The sequence below is a fragment of the Cherax quadricarinatus genome, unplaced genomic scaffold, assembly GCF_038502225.1.
Source record: "Cherax quadricarinatus isolate ZL_2023a unplaced genomic scaffold, ASM3850222v1 Contig1309, whole genome shotgun sequence".
Lineage (NCBI taxonomy): Eukaryota > Metazoa > Arthropoda > Malacostraca > Decapoda > Parastacidae > Cherax > Cherax quadricarinatus.
The window spans coordinates 51643-75298 of NW_027196335.1; the positions used below are offsets into that span (position 1 = coordinate 51643).

The following is a 23656-nucleotide window of genomic DNA, read 5'->3' on the forward strand; positions in this document are numbered from 1 at the left end:
TGTGATTGTATTGTCTAGCTACTTCTGGTGACGTTCATTGTTGGTGAGTGTGTTGTTCAGTAACTCCTCATGTTCAGTTAGTTACTAATTGTCAAACTAGTGTGTGTGTGTGTGTGTGTGTGTGTGTGTGTGTGTGTGTGTGTGTGTGTGTGTGTGTGTGTGTGTGTGTGTGTGTGTGTGTGTGTGTGTGTGTGTGTGTGTGTGTGTGTGTGTGTGTGTGTGTGTGTGTGTGTGTGTGTGTGTGTGTGTGTGTGTGTACTCACCTAGTTGTACTCACCTAGTTTACTCACCTAGTTGTGGTTGCAGGGGTCGAATCACAGCTTCTGGCTCCGCCTCTTCACTGGCTGCTACTAAGTCACTCTTCCTGCTCCACGAGGTTTATCATACCTCCTCTTAAAGCTATGTATGGATCCTGCCTCCACTACATCATTTCCCAGATTAATCCACTTCTGACAACTTTGTGACTGAAGAAATACTTCCCAACATCCATGTGATTCATCTGAGTCTTAAAGTTCCAACTGTGTCCCCTTGTTGCTGTCTCCCATCTTTGGAACATCCTGTCTCTGTCCACCTTGTCAATTCTTCTAAGTATTTTATAAGTCGTTATCATATCCCTCTCTATCTCTCCTGTCCTCCAGTGTTGCCAGGTCGATTTCCCTTAAAAAGTGATATTACATTTAGAATCAGCGTTCCAAACATTAGTGACATTAGGTAGGCCTCTGTTATGAAAATGAAGAAATTTGTGTATATAACTCTAAGGCGTTTATAACCCATGTTTGAGTATCTTCCATCAACTCTAAGAACAATTGTCACCGTCAGAGCCGCTGAGAGCACTGCTGTTACCTGTGATGTGTTTACCACTGTTGGTTAGTGTCACTGTCAGTATCACTGAGAGCACTGTGTTACTGGTGATGTGTTTACCACTGTTGGTTATTGTCACTGTCATCACCACTGAGAGCACTGTGCTACTGGTGATGTGTTTGCCACTGTTGGTTATTGTCACTGTCAGCACCACTGAGAGCACTGTACTAGCAGTGATGTGTTAACCACTTGGTTATTATCACTGTCAGCACCACTGAGAGCACTGTACTAGCAGTGATGTGTTAACCACTTGGTTATTGTCACTGTCAGCACCACTGAGAGCACTGTACTAGCAGTGATGTGTTAACCACTTGGTTACTGTCACTGTCAGCACCACACCACTGAGAGCTGAGAGCTCTGTACTAGCAGTGATGTGTTAACCACTTGGTTATTATCACTGTCAGCACCACTGAGAGCACTGTACTAGCAGTGATGTGTTAACCACTTGTTATTGTCACTGTCAGCACCACTGAGAGCACTGTACTAGTAGTGATGTGTTAACCACTTGGTTATTGTCACTGTCACCACCACTGAGAGCACTGTGCTAGCAGTGATATGTTAACCACTTGGTTATTGTCACTGTCACCACCACTGAGAGCTCTGTACTAGCAGTGATGTGTTAACCACTTGGTTATTATCACTGTCAGCACCACTGAGAGCACTGTACTAGCAGTGATGTGTTAACCACTTGGTTATTATCACTGTCAGCACCACTGAGAGCACTGTACTAGCAGTGATGTGTTAACCACTTGGTTATTATCACTGTCAGCACCACTGAGAGCACTGTGCTACCCCTGGTAGTGTTCCTCGATGACTGTTCACCATCTTCATCGCTGACAGCTCTGGGTGTGATTGAAAAATTGTATCATTAAACACATATTGGAACGCATTTGTTGACAGGACAACGACAGATTTTCCACTTGTTCTCTGTAGTTGTCAGTTTAGGTATTTCCGATAACTTTTTTTTTTTACAAATAACCATAAAGCATACCACGAATTTTTCTCCTCACTTACTAGTATACAGCTAAACTGCTCATTTCAAAGAAGCTCGAGAATCTGTGGACCAACAAATTCATCCCCATTGATTTTTGCTTCATTGACCCTCGAGGATTTACCACCGAGGTACTGTAATGCTGCCGCAGTGAAAGGATTGTAACAATATCCTGCTCGAGTCTTCAAGTAAAGGATACTAAACATTTTTTGTTTAAGGGTTCATTGAATGTGAGGGTGGCTAATTCTTTTTGATGTAATGAGAAGTCCTCGTCCGGATATCCCACTCACAAAGAAAACAGCAATACTTAGTGTAGCCTAGCTGCAGTACATGTAAAATAGCAGCAACTTCAAGTCTCCACAAAGCTTCCATTGATATCTGTTGTAGTTCATGCAGTTCAAAATGTACCTTATGTTATCATACACTTCTTTAATTTAGTCTGCATAACTAACTGGAACTGATGGCAAAATGTTGCCAGCATGAAACAAGCAGCATTCATAAGATGAATCAATGGACAGTCTTCATTAATCAGGATTATGAATAATACTTACTGTTGCCAGCAGACCATCGATGACCTGACAAGCTAGAAGGTCACTTTCTATGATGAAGCATGGAATGAAATCTTTTTGAAGGTCACGAAACGTAAGCTAACATCACCAGTGACCGCGGGTTCAATCCCGGCCGCGGGAGATTTCACTACTGCAGTCTGGATCCCAAAAGTTCGTCGGTCTTTCTCTGTGATAGTTCTATATCTCAGGTAAGGTAGTTTAATATCATGTGCAGTTTGACACATATCAATTTATGAACATATTCTGGGTCTTGTGTAATTGAAGACTGACAAGTTTCACAGGATCCGTCATCCTTCTCCTCCTTTGACTCAAGAGAGAATGAGTTTGGGGGTTCAGAAATGGACAGTCCTTGGCAGTGAAGTACGTACGTATAGCAGAGGCTATATTTAGGATATCGTACTCCACTTATTTTTCTCTTGCAAATACGTCTCTTGACTGGAGGTACCAAGCAGAAGTAACAATTACTTACATGATATGTTGGCTCCCTCCACACTTTGGACACTATGAAAAAAATAAATTTCCTATTCCGATACAAATTGGGGCCCAGCATGGGGCTTAACATGGGGCCCAGCTTGGGGCCCAGCTCTTTTTCTGATCTCCAATTTTACAGCCAATATGTAGGTGATAGACTTTCTTAATCACAGCAGAGAGAAAAGCCAGTTCTGCAGACATATACTGTTCACTCAGTTAAAGGGCATCTTTTCAAAATTTAACTAAAAAAGTAAACATCCAAAGCAAATACTAAACTGAGTTTCAGAGGCGAGCACTGCATGACTTACGACTGACAGGCGAGCACTGCATGTAACACCAACCTGCCTTACCACATCAAGGGTAACACCAACCTGCCTTCCCACATCAAGGGTAACACCAACCTGCCTTCCCACATCAAGGGTAACACCAACCTGCCTTCCCACATCAAGGGTAACACCAACCTGCCTTCCCACATCAAGGGTAACACCAACCTGCCTTCCCACATCAAGGGTAACACACCATCCTGCCTTCCCACATCAAGGGTAACACCAACCTGCCTTCCCACATCAAGGGTAACACCAACCTGCCTTCCCACATCAAGGGTAACACCAACCTGCCTTCCCACATCAAGGGTAACACCAACCTGCCTTCCCACATCAAGGGTAACACCATCCTGCCTTCCCACATCAAGGGTAACACCAACCTGCCTTCCCACATCAAGGGTAACACCAACCTGCCTTCCCACATCAAGGGTAACACCAACCTGCCTTCCCACATCAAGGGTAACACCAACCTGCCTTCCCACATCAAGGGTAACACCAACCTGCCTTCCCACATCAAGGGTAACACCAACCTGCCTTCCCACATCAAGGGTAACACCATCCTGCCTTCCCACATCAAGGGTAACACCAACCTGCCTTCCCACATCAAGGGTAACACCAACCTGCCTTCCCACATCAAGGGTAACACCAACCTGCCTTCCCACATCAAGGGTAACACCAACCTGCCTTCCCACATCAATGGTAACACCATCCTGCCTTCCCACATCAAGGGTAACACCAACCTGCCTTCCCACATCAAGGGTAACACCAACCTGCCTTCCCACATCAAGGGTAACACCAACCTGCCTTCCCACATCAAGGGTAACACCAACCTGCCTTCCCACATCAAGGGTAACACCAACCTGCCTTCCCACATCAAGGGTAACACCAACCTGCCTTCCCACATCAAGGGTAACACCAACCTGCCTTCCCACATCAAGGGTAACACCAACCTGCCTTCCCACATCAAGGGTAACACCAACCTGCCTTCCCACATCAAGGGTAACACCATCCTGCCTTCCCACATCAAGGGTAACACCAACCTGCCTTCCCACATCAAGGGTAACACCAACCTGCCTTCCCACATCAAGGGTAACACCAACCTGCCTTCCCACATCAAGGGTAACACCAACCTGCCTTCCCACATCAAGGGTAACACCAACCTGCCTTCCCACATCAAGGGTAACACCAACCTGCCTTCCCACATCAAGGGTAACACCAACCTGCCTTCCCACATCAAGGGTAACACCAACCTCCCTTCCCACATCAAGGGTAACACCAACCTGCCTTCCCACATCAAGGGTAACACCAACCTGCCTTCCCACATCAAGGGTAACACCAACCTGCCTTCCCACATCAAGGGTAACACCAATCTGCCTTCCCACATCAAGGGTAACACCAACCTGCCTTCCCACATCAAGGGTAACACCAACCTGCCTTCCCACATCAAGGGTAACACCAACCTGCCTTCCCACATCAAGGGTAACACCAACCTGCCTTCCCACATCAAGGGTAACACCAACCTGCCTTCCCACATCAAGGGTAACACCAACCTGCCTTCCCACATCAAGGGTAACACCAACCTGCCTTCCCACATCAAGGGTAACACCAACCTGCCTTCCCACATCAAGGGTAACACCAACCTGCCTTCCCACATCAAGGGTAACACCAACCTGCCTTCCCACATCAAGGATAACACCAACCTGCCTTCCCACATCAAGGGTAACACCATCCTGCCTTCCCACATCAAGGGTAACACCAACCTGCCTTCCCACATCAAGGGTAACACCAACCTGCCTTCCCACATCAAGGGTAACACCATCCTGCCTTCCCACATCAAGGGTAACACCAACCTGCCTTCCCACATCAAGGGTAACACCAACCTGCCTTCCCACATCAAGGGTAACACCAACCTGCCTTCCCACATCAAGGGTAACACCAACCTGCCTTCCCACATCAAGGGTAACACCAACCTGCCTTCCCACATCAAGGGTAACACCAACCTGCCTTCCCACATCAAGGGTAACACCAACCTGCCTTCCCACATCAAGGGTAACACCAACCTGCCTTCCCACATCAAGGGTAACACCAACCTGCCTTCCCACATCAAGGGTAACACCAACCTGCCTTCCCACATCAAGGGTAACACCAACCTCCCTTCCCACATCAAGGGTAACACCAACCTGCCTTCCCACATCAAGGGTAACACCAACCTGCCTTCCCACATCAAGGGTAACACCAACCTGCCTTCCCACATCAAGGGTAACACCAACCTGCCTTCCCACATCAAGGGTAACACCAACCTGCCTTCCCACATCAAGGGTAACACCAACCTGCCTTCCCACATCAAGGGTAACACCATCCTGCCTTCCCACATCAAGGGTAACACCAACCTGCCTTCCCACATCAAGGGTAACACCAACCTGCCTTCCCACATCAAAGGTAACACCAACCTGCCTTCCCACATCAAGGGTAACACCATCCTGCCTTCCCACATCAAGGGTAACACCAACCTGCCTTCCCACATCAAGGGTAACACCAACCTGCCTTCCCACATCAAGGGTAACACCAACCTGCCTTCCCACATCAAGGGTAACACCAACCTGCCTTCCCACATCAAGGGTAACACCAACCTGCCTTCCCACATCAAGGGTAACACCAACCTGCCTTCCCACATCAAGGGTAACACCAACCTGCCTTCCCACATCAAGGGTAACACCAACCTGCCTTCCCACATCAAGGGTAACACCAACCTGCCTTCCCACATCAAGGGTAACACCAACCTGCCTTCCCACATCAAGGGTAACACCAACCTGCCTTCCCACATCAAGGGTAACACCAACCTGCCTTCCCACATCAAGGGTAACACCAACCTGCCTTCCCACATCAAGGGTAACACCAACCTGCCTTCCCACATCAAGGGTAACACCAACCTGCCTTCCCACATCAAGGGTAACACCAACCTGGCTTCCCACATCAACGGTAACACCAACCTGCCTTCCCACATCAAGGGTAATACCAACCTGCCTTCCCACATCAAGGGTAACACCAACCTGCCTTCCCACATCAAGGGTAACACCAACCTGCCTTCCCACATCAAGGGTAACACCAACTGACCTCAGTATATTTCTTTAGTTTGCAATTTTCTCTATAAAGAAATGGCTAATTTTATTTCCGCTGCATTTTGGCTATAAATCAGTGTTAACAGTCACAAAAAACATTGTAATAACCTCACGAAATCGAAATGACAAGATTGCAAACAAAGCATACCACGGGCGGGGCTTGAACCCGCGGTAGAGAGTTGCAAAAAACTCCAGACCGACTAGTTAGTCACTGGGCCAGCCGGTACAGTGGATAACGTGGTATGGTTGAACATTGTGGTTGTTACTAAGTAATTTGATTCTCTTCTTCTAAATCCTTTATGGGTTAATGTAGGCCACTCTGATTAGTTCTATGATATTAGATAAATTCTAATGGAAAGATTTTGATCTAAATCAAATGAAAGTGTTATCTAGTGGTTTTAGATTAAGATAATTAAGAAAACTTGATAGTAAAAATAGTAGAATTGCCGACAAAATGTTAGGTAAATGGACACAGATACATCTAATGTGACATTTTACTGCTGCAACGTTTCACTCTACAGTTTCGCTATTACACCCCCTGATTTTAATGTTTTCGACAATCAACAGAGTAAACTCATCACTCTGAAGTATATTGTCGGTTAAAAAAGATCATTTCTTTGTAAGGAGAACAAATGACCACTTTAATATAGTGGGTATCGATGTGGCTCTTAAATAGACAATAAACTAAAAGGAAGGACCACACTGCTGAATGGCAGCTTGTTTACCATGAAGTCCTCCTCATAAATAAGAAATTTCAAGAGATGATGAACATTACAACGGTCGATTTCGAGTTGATAATGCATCAGGAGCCAACAAGAAGCCTCAGAAATAGAATGGAAGCCAACATCCAACAGATGCCCCTCAATGTTTCAAGCAGAGAAAACCCATACCTTGGAAAAGGTTCACAATATTCTAACCAGTGAATGAGTCCAGCACTGAATGTCAAGTTGCTCCGATCTTTGACTATAGCAACAAGTTTCGAAGGTAAGGTTATAACCCTTTCAAAACTACTATTAATACCTATTCACAAGCAAACTCTGCCCACTTTTCTAAGTGTAGGAAAATTAGATATGCAGCCAAAAAAAACCTGAGTAATGTCATCACACATCATTTGAATGTTGAGAGAAAAGTTAATATCGCCAAGGAGAGAGGAATGTTAATGGCAGAAATTCTTGCCTATGATGTTTAACTTTCATCTTTATTAGATATGATGCTGCCACTATAACCATCAAGTCTCAACTCATCTTATAGTTTAACAAAAAATTAAATATCACTGACAGAAATTCAACAGTACAGTAACACACAACAACAGTACAGTAACACACAACAACAGTACAGTAACACACACAACAACAGTACAGTAACACACAACAGTAACACACAACAACAGTACAGTAACACACAACAACAGTACAGAAACATACAACAACAGTACAGTAACACACAACAGCAGTACAGTAACACACAACAGTAGTACAGTAACACACAACAACAGTAACACACAACAGTACAGTAACACACAACAACAGTACAGTAACACACAACAACAGTACAGTAACACACAACAACAGTACAGTAACACACAACAACAGTACAGTAACACACAACAACAGTACAGTAACACACAACAACAGTACAGTAACACACAACAACAGTACAGTAACACAAGAGCAGGACAGTAACACACAACAACAGTACAGTAACACACAACAACAGTACAGTAACACACAACAACAGTACAGTAACACACAACAACAGTACAGTAACACACAACAACAGTACAGTAACACACAACAACAGTACAGTAACACACAACAACAGTACAGTAACACACAACAGTACAGTAACACACAACAACAGTACAGTAACACACAACAACAGTACAGTAACACACAACAACAGTACAGTAACACACAACAACAGTACAGTAACACACAACAACAGTACAGTAACACACAACAACAGTACAGTAACACACAACAGCAGTACAGTAACACACAACAACAGTACAGTAACACACACAACAGCAGTACAGTAACACACAACAACAGTACAGTAACACACAACAACAGTACAATAACACACAACAACAGTACAGTAACACACAACAACAGTACAGTAACACACAACAACAGTACAGTAACACACAAAAACAGTACAGTAACACACAGTACAGTAACGCACAACAACAGTACAGTACAGTAACACACAGTACAGTAACACTCAACAACAGTACAGTAACACACAGTAACAACAGTACAGTAACACACAACAACAGTACAGTAACACACAACAACAGTACAGTAACACACAACAACAGTACAGTAAAACACAACAACAGTACAGTACAGTAACACACACACAGTACAGTAACACACAACAACAGTACAGTACAGTAACACACAACAACAGTACAGTAACACACAACAACAGTACAGTAACACACAACAACACAGTACAGTAACACACAACAGTACAGTACAGTAACACACAAAGTAACACACAACAACAGTACAGTAACACCAGTACAGTAAAACACAACAGTACAGTAACACACAACAACAGTACAGTAACACACAACAACAGTACAGTAACACACAACAACAGTACAGTAACACACAACAACAGTACAGTAACACACAACAACAGTACAGTAACACACAACAACAGTACAGTAACACACAACAACAGTACAGTAACACACAACAACAGTACAGTAACACAACAACAGTACAGTAACACACAACAACAGTACAGTAACACACAACAACAGTACAGTAACACACAACAACAGTACAGTAACACACAACAACAGTACAGTAACACACAACAACAGTACAGTAACACACAGTACAGTAACACACAACAACAGTACAGTACACACAACAACAGTACAGTAACACACAACAACAGTACAGTAACACACAACAGTACAGTAACACACAACAACAGTACAGTAACGCACAACAACAGTACAGTAACACACAACAACAGTACAGTAACACACAACAGTACAGTAACACACAACAACAGTACAGTAACGCACAACAACAGTACAGTAACACACAACAACAGTACAGTAACACACAACAACAGTACAGAAACACACCACAACTGTACAGAAACATACAACAACAGTACAGTAACACACAAAAGCAGTACAGTAACACACACCAACAGTACAGTAACACACAAGAGCAGTACAGTAACACACAACAGCAGTACAGTAACACACAACAACAGAACAGTAACACACAACAACAGTACAGTAACACACAACAACAGTACAGTAACACACAACAGTACAGTAACACACAACAACAGTACAGTAACACACAACAACAGTACAGTAACACACAACAACAGTACAGTAACACACAACAGTACAGTAACACACAACAACAGTACAGTAACACACAACAACAGTACAGAAACACAACAGCAGTACAGAAACATACAACAGTACAGTAACACACAACAACAGTACAGTAACACACAACAACAGTACAGTAACACACAACAACAGTACAGTAACACACAACAACAGTACAGTAACACACAACAACAGTACAGTAACACACAACAACAGTACAGTAACACACAACAACAGTACAGTAACACACAACAACAACAGTACAGTAACACATAACAACAGTACAGTAACACACAACAACAGTACAGTAACACACAACAAAAGTACAGTAACGCACAATAACACACAACAACAGTACAGTAACACACAACAACAGTACAGTAACACACAACAACAGTACAGTAACACACAACAACAGTACAGTAACACACAACAACAGTACAGTAACACACAACAACAGTACAGTAACACACAACAACAGTACAGTAACACACAACAACAGTACAGTAACACACAACAACAGTACAGTAACACACAACAACAGTACAGTAACACACAACAACAGTACAGTAACACACAACAACAGTACAGTAACACACAACAACAGTACAGTAACACACAAGAGCAGTACAGTAACACACAACAACAGTACAGTAACACACAACAACAGTACAGTAACACACAACAACAGTACAGTAACACACAACAACAGTACAGTAACACACAACAACAGTACAGTAACACACAACAACAGTACAGTAACACACAACAACAGTACAGTAACACACAACAACAGTACAGTAACACACAACAACAGTACAGTAACACACAACAACAGTACAGTAACACACAACAACAGTACAGTAACACACAACAACAGTACAGTAACACACAACAACAGTACAGTAACACACAACAACAGTACAGTAACACACAACAACAGTACAGTAACACACAACAACAGTACAGTAACACACAACAACAGTACAGTAACACACAACAACAGTACAGTAACACAAACACAACAACAGTACAGTAACACACAACAACAGTACAGTAACACACAACAACAGTACAGTAACACACAACAACAGTACAGTAACACACAACAGCAGTACAGTAACACACAAGAGCAGTACAGTAACACACAACAACAGTACAGTAACACACAACAACAGTACAGTAACACACAACAACAGTACAGTAACACACAACAACAGTACAGTAACACACAACAACAGTACAGTAACACACAACAACAGTACAGTAACACACAACAACAGTACAGTAACACACAACAACAGTACAGTAACACACAACAACAGTACAGTAACACACAACAACAGTACAGTAACACACAACAACAGTACAGTAACACACAACAACAGTACAGTAACACACAACAACAGTACAGTAACACACAACAACAGTACAGTAACACACAACAACAGTACAGTAACACATAACAGTACAGTAACACACAACAACAGTACAGTAACACACAACAACAGAACAGTAACACACAACAGTACAGAAACACAGCAACAGCACAGTAACACACAAGAGCAGTACAGTAACACACAACAACAGAACAGTAACACACAACAACAGTACAGTAACACACAACAACAGTACAGTAACACACAACAACAGTACAGTAACACACAACAACAGTACAGTAACACACAACAACAGTACAGTAACACACAACAACAGTACAGTAACACACAACAACAGTACAGTAACACACAACAACAGTACAGTAACACACAACAACAGTACAGTAACACACAACAACAGTACAGTAACACACAACAACAGTACAGTAACACACAACAACAGTACAGTAACACACAACAACAGTACAGTAACACACAACAACAGTACAGTAACACACAACAACAGTACAGTAACACACAACAACAGTACAGTAACACACAACAACAGTACAGTAACACACAACAACAGTACAGTAACACACAACAACAGTACAGTAACACACAACAACAGTACAGTAACACACAACAACAGTACAGTAACACACAACAACAGTACAGTAACACACAACAACAGTACAGTAACACACAACAACAGTACAGTAACACACAACAACAGTACAGTAACACACAACAACAGTACAGTAACACACAACAACAGTACAGTAACACACAACAACAGTACAGTAACACACAACAACAGTACAGTAACACACAACAACAGTACAGTAACACACAACAACAGTACAGTAACACACAACAACAGTACAGTAACACACAACAACAGTACAGTAACACACAACAACAGTACAGTAACACACAACAACAGTACAGTAACACACAACAACAGTACAGTAACACACAACAACAGTACAGTAACACACAACAACAGTACAGTAACACACAACAACAGTACAGTAACACACAACAACAGTACAGTAACACACAACAACAGTACAGTAACACACAACAACAGTACAGTAACACACAACAACAGTACAGTAACACACAACAACAGTACAGTAACACACAACAACAGTACAGTAACACACAACAACAGTACAGTAACACACAACAACAGTACAGTAACACACAACAACAGTACAGTAACACACAACAACAGTACAGTAACACACAACAACAGTACAGTAACACACAACAACAGTACAGTAACACACAACAACAGTACAGTAACACACAACAACAGTACAGTAACACACAACAACAGTACAGTAACACACAACAACAGTACAGTAACACACAACAACAGTACAGTAACACACAACAACAGTACAGTAACACACAACAACAGTACAGTAACACACAACAACAGTACAGTAACACACAGTACAGTAACACACAACAACAGTACAGTAACACACAACAACAGTACAGTAACACACAACAACAGTACAGTAACACACAAGAGCAGTACAGTAACACACAACAACAGTACAATAACACGCAAGAGCAGTACAGAAACACACAACAACAGTACAGTAACACACAACAATAGAACAGTAACACACAACAACAGTACAGTAACACACAACAACAGTACAGTAACACACAACAACAGTACAGTAACACACAACAACAGTACAGTAACACACAACAACAGTACAGTAACACACAACAACAGTACAGTAACACACAACAACAGTACAGTAACACACAACAACAGTACAGTAACACACAACAACAGTACAGTAACACACAACAACAGTACAGTAACACACAACAACAGTACAGTAACACACAACAACAGTACAGTAACACACAACAACAGTACAGTAACACACAACAACAGTACAGTAACACACAACAACAGTACAGTAACACACAACAACAGTACAGTAACACACAACAACAGTACAGTAACACACAACAACAGTACAGAACTGAGAGAAAATGCAGATATGTTTATGCGAATGTGTGAACATGAGTGAACATGTGTGTGTGTGAGTGGCAGAGAGATTGAACTGTGACATACTATACGTGTACAAGGGAACTGTTGTTTACATAGACGTAAACAACAGTTGAACCTGGGGAAGTGAGGAAGGGAGTTCATCTGAGGGCCCACGGATGGACTTCTGGAGACATGGAACTGGGGGAAGCAAACACACGCGCGCTCACACACACAAACACACACACACGACTATGACCTCACCTAACTATGACCACACCTAACTATGACCACACCTGATTATAAATACACCTAACTATGACTACACCTATGACCACACCTGATTATGACCACACCGAACTATGACCATACCTGACTATGACCATACCTGACTATGACCACACCTGACTATAATCTCACCTAACTATGACCACACCTAAATATGACCATACCTGACTATGACCTCACCTAACTATGACCACACCTGGCTAGAACCACACCTCTCTATGACATCAGCTGACTATGACCACATCTATAACCGTTCATGACTATGACCTCTCCTGACTGACCACTAATGACTATGACCACTCCTGACTGCGACCACACTTAACTAGAGCAGCTACAAAAGACTCAGTTTGCACGCAGCAAGATCATCAGAAGGGGCCAAAAAACCGCTAATCTTGGGGAAGAAACAAACTGCAGTACCTGGGAAAGTGAATAAGGAAGTTTATCTGAGGGGACAAAAATTGGAATTAGAGAAAGCAACAAAAAATAGAAGTGGGGAGTATGGAAGGGTTGGCATCTGGGGCCCACGGATGGAGACCTGGAAACATGAACCAGAAGATAAGCAGAGAAAAAGCAAGAGAAAGTGGGAGAGGGAGAATACCTGATATTGCGATCCCTGAATGGGTCACAATGTATATAATGTATATTACCTATTCATATAATTTTATATTGCTTATATTTGCGATATTAGCCAAATCGTAAATATATTGCTTTGTATTATTATTGACTTAGTTATATTATTAGAAGAAAAACTTTATAAAACTGGGATGCTTAAATGTGCGTGGATGTAGTGCGGATGACAAGAAACAGATGATTGCTGATGTTATGAATGAAAAGAAGTTGGATGTCCTGGCCCTAAGCGAAACAAAGCTGAAGGGGGTAGGAGAGTTTCAGTGGGGGGAAATAAATGGGATTAAATCTGGAGTATCTGAGAGAGTTAGAGCAAAGGAAGGGGTAGCAGTAATGTTAAATGATCAGTTATGGAAGGAGAAAAGAGAATATGAATGTGTAAATTCAAGAATTATGTGGATTAAAGTAAGGTTGGATGCGAGAAGTGGGTCATAATAAGCGAGTATGCACCTGGAGAAGAGAGGAATGCAGAGGAGAGAGAGAGATTTTGGGAGATGTTAAGTGAATGTATAGGAGCCTTTGAACCAAGTGAGAGAGTAATTGTGGTAGGGGACCTGAATGCTAAAGTAGGAGAAACTTTTAGAGAGGGTGTGGTAGGTAAGTTTGGGGTGCCAGGTGTAAATGATAATGGGAGCCCTTTGATTGAACTTTGTATAGAAAGGGGTTTAGTTATAGGTAATACATATTTTAAGAAAAAGAGGATAAATAAGTATACAAGAAATGATGTAGGGCGAAATGACAGTAGTTTGTTGGATTATGTATTGGTAGATAAAAGACTGTTGAGTAGACTTCAGGATGTACATGTTTATAGAGGGGCCACAGATATATCAGATCACTTTCTAGTTGTAGCTACACTGAGAGTAAAAGGTAGATGGGATACAAGGAGAATAGAAGCATCAGGGAAGAGAGAGGTGAAGGTTTATAAACTAAAAGAGGAGGCAGTTAGGGTAAGATATAAACAGCTATTGGAGGATAGATGGGCTAATGAGAGCATAGGCAATGGGGTCGAAGAGGTATGGGGTAGGTTTAAAAATGTAGTGTTAGAGTGTTCAGCAGAAGTTAGTGGTTACAGGAAAGTGGGTGCAGGAGGGAAGAGGAGCGATTGGTGGAATGATGATGTAAAGAGAGTAGTAAGGGAGAAAAAGTTAGCATATGAGAAGTTTTTACAAAGTAGAAGTGATGCAAGGAGGGAAGAGTATATGGAGAAAGAGAGAGAGGTTAAGAGAGTGGTGAAGCAATGTAAAAAGAGAGCAAATGAGAGAGTGGGTGAGATGTTATCAACAAATTTTGTTGAAAATAAGAAAAAGTTTTGGAGTGAGATTAACAAGTTAAGAAAGCCTAGAGAACAAATGGATTTGTCAGTTAAAAATAGGAGAGGAGAGTTATTAAATGGAGAGTTAGAGGTATTGGGAAGATGGAGGGAATATTTTGAGGAATTGTTAAATGTTGATGAAGATAGGGAAGCTGTGATTTCGTGTATAGGGCAAGGAGGAATAACATCTTGTAGGAGTGAGGAAGAGCCAGTTGTGAGTGTGGGGGAAGTTCGTGAGGCAGTAGGTAAAATGAAAGGGGGTAAGGCAGCCGGGATTGATGGGATAAAGATAGAAATGTTAAAAGCAGGTGGGGATATAGTTTTGGAGTGGTTGGTGCAATTATTTAATAAATGTATGGAAGAGGGTAAGGTACCTAGGGATTGGCAAAGAGCATGCATAGTTCCTTTGTATAAAGGCAAAGGGGATAAAAGAGAGTGCAAAAATTATAGGGGGATAAGTCTGTTGAGTGTACCTGGTAAAGTGTATGGTAGAGTTATAATTGAAAGAATTAAGAGTAAGACGGAGAATAGGATAGCAGATGAACAAGGAGGCTTTAGGAAAGGTAGGGGGTGTGTGGACCAGGTGTTTACAGTGAAACATATAAGTGAACAGTATTTAGATAAGGCTAAAGAGGTCTTTGTGGCATTTATGGATTTGGAAAAGGCTTATGACAGGGTGGATAGGGGAGCAATGTGGCAGATGTTGCAAGTGTATGGTGTAGGAGGTAGGTTACTGAAAGCAGTGAAGAGTTTTTACGAGGATAGTGAGGCTCAAGTTACAGTATGTAGGAAAGAGGGAAATTTTTTCCCAGTAAAAGTAGGCCTTAGACAAGGATGTGTGATGTCACCGTGGTTGTTTAATATATTTATAGATGGGGTTGTAAGAGAAGTAAATGCGAGGGTCTTGGCAAGAGGCGTGGAGTTAAAAGATAAAGAATCACTCACAAAGTGGGAGTTGTCACAGCTGCTCTTTGCTGATGACACTGTGCTCTTGGGAGATTCTGAAGAGAAGTTGCAGAGATTGGTGGATGAATTTGGTAGGGTGTGCAAAAGAAGAAAATTAAAGGTGAATACAGGAAAGAGTAAGGTTATGAGGATAACAAAAAGATTAGGTGATGAAAGATTGAATATCAGATTGGAGGGAGAGTATGGAGGAGGTGAACGTATTCAGATATTTGGGAGTGGACGTGTCAGCGGATGGGTCTATGAAAGATGAGGTGAATCATAGAATTGATGAGGGAAAAAGAGTGAGTGGTGCACTTAGGAGTCTGTGGAGACAAAGAACTTTGTCCTTGGAGGCAAAGAGGGGAATGTATGAGAGTATAGTTTTACCAACGCTCTTATATGGGTGTGAAGCGTGGGTGATGAATGTTGCAGCGAGGAGAAGGCTGGAGGCAGTGGAGATGTCATGTCTGAGGGCAATGTGTGGTGTGAATATAATGCAGAGAATTCGTAGTTTGGAAGTTAGGAGGAGGTGCGGGATTACCAAAACTGTTGTCTAGAGGGCTGAGGAAGGGTTGTTGAGGTGGTTCGGACATGTAGAGAGAATGGAGCGAAACAGAATGACTTCAAGAGTGTATCAGTCTGTAGTGGAAGGAAGGCGGGGTAGGGGTAGGCCTAGGAAAGGTTGGAGGGAGGGGGTAAAGGAGGTTTTGTGTGCGAGGGGCTTGGACTTCCAGCAGGCATGCATGAGCGTGTTTGATAGGAGTGAATGGAGACAAATGGTTTTTAATACTTGACGTGCTGTTGGAGTGTGAGCAAAGTAACATTTATGAAGGGATTCAGGGAAACCGGCAGGCCGGACTTGAGTCCTGGAGATGGGAAGTACAGTGCCTGCACTCTGAAGGAGGGGTGTTAATGTTGCAGTTTAAAAACTGTAGTGTAAAGCACCCTTCTGGCAAGACAGTGATGGAGTGAATGATGGTGAAAGTTTTTCTTTTTCGGGCCACCCTGCCTTGGTGGGAATCGGCCAGTGTGATAATAAAATAAAAAATTATATTATTAGGTAGGATGTAACATTTATATATTATTCAGTGCTCATAGTTCGTGTGTTAAATAGCTGACAGCATTGTCTAACAAGCGTTTCGCTCGTTATGCTGCCGGCTTCTCTGTGTTGCTGGGCAGCAGCAATCCACGGGGGAGGATGGGTGAGGGTGAGCGATCACACCTTACCTCGGTGAGACTGTCTTGCTATGACTCGCCCTCTTTTCTGTTTTGGCTTCCTTACTGGCTCTTGTTGGAAGATCGTCTCTGTCGCTCTCTTACTGTTGGTTCTGTGTAACTCTGTTCACAGAACATGGTCTAGACATAGTGATTTTCGACGTTGTACTGAGGCTGTGTGTCGCATAGACACTGAGAAACTCAGGTTCTGAGCTGTAGCTTCTGACCTAATTTGTACTGGCATCTGTGTACTGTCACAGTCGGGGATTTTCTAATGCTGAACTTAGATTCAGTAGTATGGGAGTTTTGTGACTTTTGTGGTGGATCTGCAGATGGTCTTTACTTAGTGTCGTTTTGTTATCTCCTTGTTCCTCATTCTGTGCCGCTGTTGCTTCTTATATTGTTGTTTGGCTTATCAGTCGTTTTATTGTTCAAGCAAACTGTTCTGATTGCCAGGTTGGTCAAGAAGAAAGTCTATGTGAGGACTTTTAGTCAGTCACTGGTTAAGTCTAGTCGAGTCTTGAGACATAGCAAACTACTTAGAGCACTTACACACATATACACAAATTTACTTGTATATATTTGTATTAAGTTGTCAAATTCTAATAATGTACCAGACGATTCTTTTAAGCCATAAAGATGTGATATGTGCCTTCAGCACAATACTAGAGAAGTGATTATTATTATTTTGATTATATTGATTACTATAATTTACTTTGATAATATACGCCTAGACAACTTTATTAATAAACTTATTAAATTTTAATTTCTTTAGTTAGTAGCCTACCAGTTGTAATCCTGAAGCACTATTGAATCTTATTGAATTCTAATGGATAATTGGACCAGGATACTGACTACTTGTTACGAAAACCCAGTAACAGGCTGGATGCTAGAAGGGCAGTCCTTTCTAGTATTCACTGGAGATCTCTATGCTTATTAGAAATCACATTTTTTGCAACAAATGGGGGCCTGTCCGGGATGCTTTTGATCCAAGGTGTTGGAGAAATTGTCCAGTTTGACATACTAGTAGCTCTGTGGTCAAACACTTTGAGTACTTTCTAAATCTGAAGACTTTGAGTTTAGTCTTGTACAACATAATACGTGGATGTGTGTTTGTAGTGATGTATATGTGTACACATGTATGTATATATGTGTGTTCGTAGTGATGTATATGTGTACACATGTATGTATATATGTGTGTTTGTAGTGATGTATATGTGTACACATGTATGTATATATGTGTGTTTGTAGTGATGTATATGTGTACACATGTATGTATATATGTGTGTTGGTAGTAGTGTGTTTGTAGTGATGTATATGTGTACACATGTATGTATATATGTGTGTTGGTAGTAGTGTGTTTGTAGTGATGTATATGTGTACACATGTATGTATATATGTGTGTTCGTAGTAGTGTGTTTGTAGTGATGTATATGTGTACACATGTATGTATATATGTGTGTTGGTAGTAGTGTGTTTGTAGTGATGTATATGTGTACACATGTATGTATATATGTGTGTTGGTAGTAGTGTGTTTGTAGTGATGTATATGTGTACACATGTATGTATGTGTACACATGTATGTATATATGTGTGTTGGTAGTGTGTTTGTAGTGATGTATATGTGTACACATGTATGTATATATGTGTGTTGGTAGTAGTGTGTTTGTAGTGATGTATATGTGTACACATGTATGTATATATGTGTGTTTGTAGTAGTGTGTTTGTAGTGATGTATATGTGTACACATGTATGTATATATGTGTGTTTGTAGTAGTGTGTTTGTAGTGATGTATATGTGTACACATGTATGTATATATGTGTGTTGGTAGTAGTGTGTTTGTAGTGATGTATATGTGTAGATGAAAGTGAAAAGTAAACATCAGAAAATCTTGTATGATCTACATAATAATTCACAATAAACATGAGCACAGTTCTGTAGTATAGCTGTCAGCTTGGCGGACTCTGCTGTCAGCCTTGCTGACTCTGCTGTCAGCCTTGCTGACTCTGCTGTCAACCTGACTGACTCTGTTGTCAGCCTGGCTGACTTTGGTGTCAGCTTGGCTGACTCTGCTGTCAGCCTGGAGACTGCTGACAATACCAGGTAAAGTTTATGTCAGAATTATGATTACTGAAGTGATGATAAAGATAATATTGATAACATAGAAGAGTGACAGTTGAGAAAGTGAAGGTAATCTGTGGATCATGTGTAAACACTGAAATACTGAACTTAACAACACTTATATAAAGCAAAGTTGCACTTGGCTGTATTTATACTTGTGGAAAAGATATATGAGAGATGTTAGTAGAGTTACAAATGTACTTAATCTTAGGTAATGTTATGGTAGCTATAGTATTGAATTAAGTTATAATATGCAAGAAAGGCGGTAAAGATTTGTCCAAAAATATGGGTCTTAGATATTGTTGCTTGATGTCACTTGTGATCTTAGAGACGTGTGATGTCACTGTACTTTGGTCAGAAGACAATATATATAAAGCAAGCCATCATGTAGACCAGATGTTAGTGTAAACACAACTTTATTAACATATGTTAAATGTTAAAACACACACACACACACACACACACACACACACACACACACACACACACACACACACACACACACACACACACACACACACACACACACACACACACACACACACACACACACACACACACACACACACACACACACACACACACACACACACACACACACACACACACACACACACACACACACACACACACACACACACACACATCTGCGACCTTCACATTCATTTACGAAACAAGAGAAACAGAGATTATTATATTTTTTTTAAAGTTTTCATGGAGGAGATTTAGAGATTCGCATTTGACACTCATCAATACACAATATGTGACACTCATACACAATATGTGACACTCATACACAATATGTGACACTCATACACAATATGTGACACTCATACACAATATGTGACACTCATACACAATATGTGACACTCATACACAATATGTGACACTCATACACAATATGTGACACTCATACACAATATGTGACACTCATACACAATATGTGACACTCATACACAATATGTGACACTCATACACAATATGTGACACTCATACACAATATGTGACACTCATACACAATATGTGACACTCATACACAATATGTGACACTCATACACAATATGTGACACTCATACACAATATGTGACACTCATACACAATATGTGACACTCATACACAATATGTGACACTCATACACAATATGTGACACTCATACACAATATGTGACACTCATACACAATATGTGACACTCATACACAATATGTGACACTCATACACAATATGTGACACTCATACACAATATGTGACACTCATACACAATATGTGACACTCATACACAATATGTGACACTCATACACAATATGTGACACTCATACACAATATGTGACACTCATACACAATATGTGACACTCATACACAATATGTGACACTCATACACAATATGTGACACTCATACACAATATGTGACACTCATACACAATATGTGACACTCATACACAATATGTGACACTCATACACAATATGTGACACTCATACACAATATGTGACACTCATACACAATATGTGACACTCATACACAATATGTGACACTCATACACAATATGTGACACTCATACACAATATGTGACACTCATACACAATATGTGACACTCATACACAATATGTGACACTCATACACAATATGTGACACTCATACACAATATGTGACACTCATACACAATATGTGACACTCATACACAATATGTGACACTCATACACAATATGTGACACTCATACACAATATGTGACACTCATACACAATATGTGACACTCATACACAATATGTGACACTCATACACAATATGTGACACTCATACACAATATGTGACACTCATACACAATATGTGACACTCATACACAATATGTGACACTCATACACAATATGTGACACTCATACACAATATGTGACACTCATACACAATATGTGACACTCATACACAATATGTGACACTCATACACAATATGTGACACTCATACACAATATGTGACACTCATACACAGTCAGTGACACTCATACACATTACGTAAACATTGCACTTATTCTTACAAAATAACATGTACACATGACACACATACACAATAACACATAAGCATTACATTCATTCATTCATACATAAGAATATGTATACATGACACAGTCCTTCACTAGTGTCACAAACGTGTCGCGTCTTTATATATTTACATGTTTCACAAACAATGTCGTCAAAATACCGTAAACTAGCGTATAAATGTATGTAAAAATACATATATATGTGTATGTTTGTGCGCTTGTTAGTCTTTCAATGTCATATGAAAATGACCAATAAATAAATAAAAATGAAAACAGTGTAATATTTAATACAGTTTTGATGGAGGTGGAAAAGTTCTTCAACACTTGGACATTCATCTACATAAAATAAAACACTTACAAATACTTTTAAACTGATAAATAAGCAAGAAAATCTCGTACTTAGACTAAATTCATACTGTAATATAAAAGGATTTCCAAAATTTACGTTAATTAGCCTCTCGGAGGTGGCGGAACTGTGAGGCAGCTTGGTGGCGTCTAGCTGACCTACGGTCGCGGCTGTCTTGGTGGGTGTAATTACTGGACGCAGTTTTCTGTGTGTGTCACCTCCAGTAATTCCACCCACCTGGACAGTCTCTACCGTAGACCAGCTAGACAAGACCAAGTTTCCATGCAGCGAGGTCACTGAAGGTGGCAACCGCTGACTCTGGGGAAGTGGGGAAGGGAGTCCACCTGAGGTGACATAAGTGGACTCCTGGAGACACTGATCCGGGGAAGGCACCGCTGACTCTGGGGAAGTGGGGAAGGGAGTCCACCTGAGGTGACATAAGTGGACTCCTGGAGACACTGATCCGGGGAAGGCACCGCTGACTCTGGGGAAGTGGGGAAGGGAGTCCACTCAGGTGACACAAGTGGACTCCTGGAGACCTGAAGGTGACTGATAAGTGGACTCCTGGAGACACTGATCCGGGGAAGGCACCGCTGACTCTGGGGAAGTGGGGAAGGGAGTCCACTCAGGTGACACAAGTAGACTCCTGGAGACACTGATCCGGGGAAGGCACCGCCGACCTTAGGTAAGTGGGGAAGGGAAGACATCCGGAGCGAGCGGATGGATTCCTGGATTCATAAACTTGGGGAAGGTTGTGGTTGAGGCTGACCTTGTGTAAGTGGGGAAGGGGAGACATCCGGAGCGAGCGGATGGATTCCTGGATACATGAACCTGGGGAAGGCATGAATACATGCAGTTGAGGCTGACCTTGTGTAAGTGGGGAAGGGAAGATATCCGGCGGTAGACGGAAGGATTCCTGGATACATGATCCTGGGGAAGGCATGAATACATGCAGTTGAGGCTGACCTTGGGTAAGTGGGGAAGGGGAGACATCCGGAGCGAGCGGATGGATTCCTGGATACATGAACCTGGGGAAGGCATGAATACATGCAGTTGAGGCTGACCTTGGGGAAGGGGGACATAAGTGGGGAAGGGGAGACATCCGGCGGTAGACGGATGGATTCCTGGATACATGATCCTAAGGAAAGCAAGAATACCGCTGACTCTGAGGAAGTGGGGAAGGGAGTCCACTCAGGTGACACAAGTGGACTCCTGGAGACACTGATCCGGGGAAGGCACCGCCGACCTTAGGTAAGTGGGGAAGGGAAGACATCCGGGAGCGAGCGGATGGATTCCTGGATTCATGAACTTGGGGAAGGTTGTGGTTGAGGCTGACCTTGTGTAAGTGGGGAAGGGGAGACATCCGGAGCGAGCGGATGGATTCCTGGATACATGAACCTGGGGAAGGCATGAATACATGCAGTTGAGGCTGACCTTGTGTAAGTGGGGAAGGGGAGACATCCGGAGCGAGCGGATGGATTCCTGGATACATGAACCTGGGGAAGGCATGAATACATGAAGTTGAGGCTGACCTTGGGTAAGTGGGGAAGGGGAGACATCCGGCGGTAGACGGATGGATTCCTGGATACATGATCCTAAGGAAAGCAAGAATACCGCTGACTCAGAGGAAGTGGGGAAGGGAGTCCACTCAGGTGACACAAGC

The 23656-nt window shown here is 41.9% G+C and overlaps 1 long non-coding RNA gene across 1 annotated transcript; it reads right to left on the reverse strand.

The window, feature by feature from the left end:
- Nucleotides 1-21502: 21502 nt before the first annotated feature.
- LOC138851633 (uncharacterized) lies at nucleotides 21503-23051 on the reverse strand. Its single transcript, XR_011391317.1, has 3 exons — nucleotides 22861-23051; nucleotides 22566-22762; nucleotides 21503-22532 (listed from the first exon to the last, which is right to left on the reverse strand). It is a non-coding gene; the product is annotated as an uncharacterized lncRNA (long non-coding RNA).
- Between the last annotated feature and the right edge of the window lie 605 nt (nucleotides 23052-23656).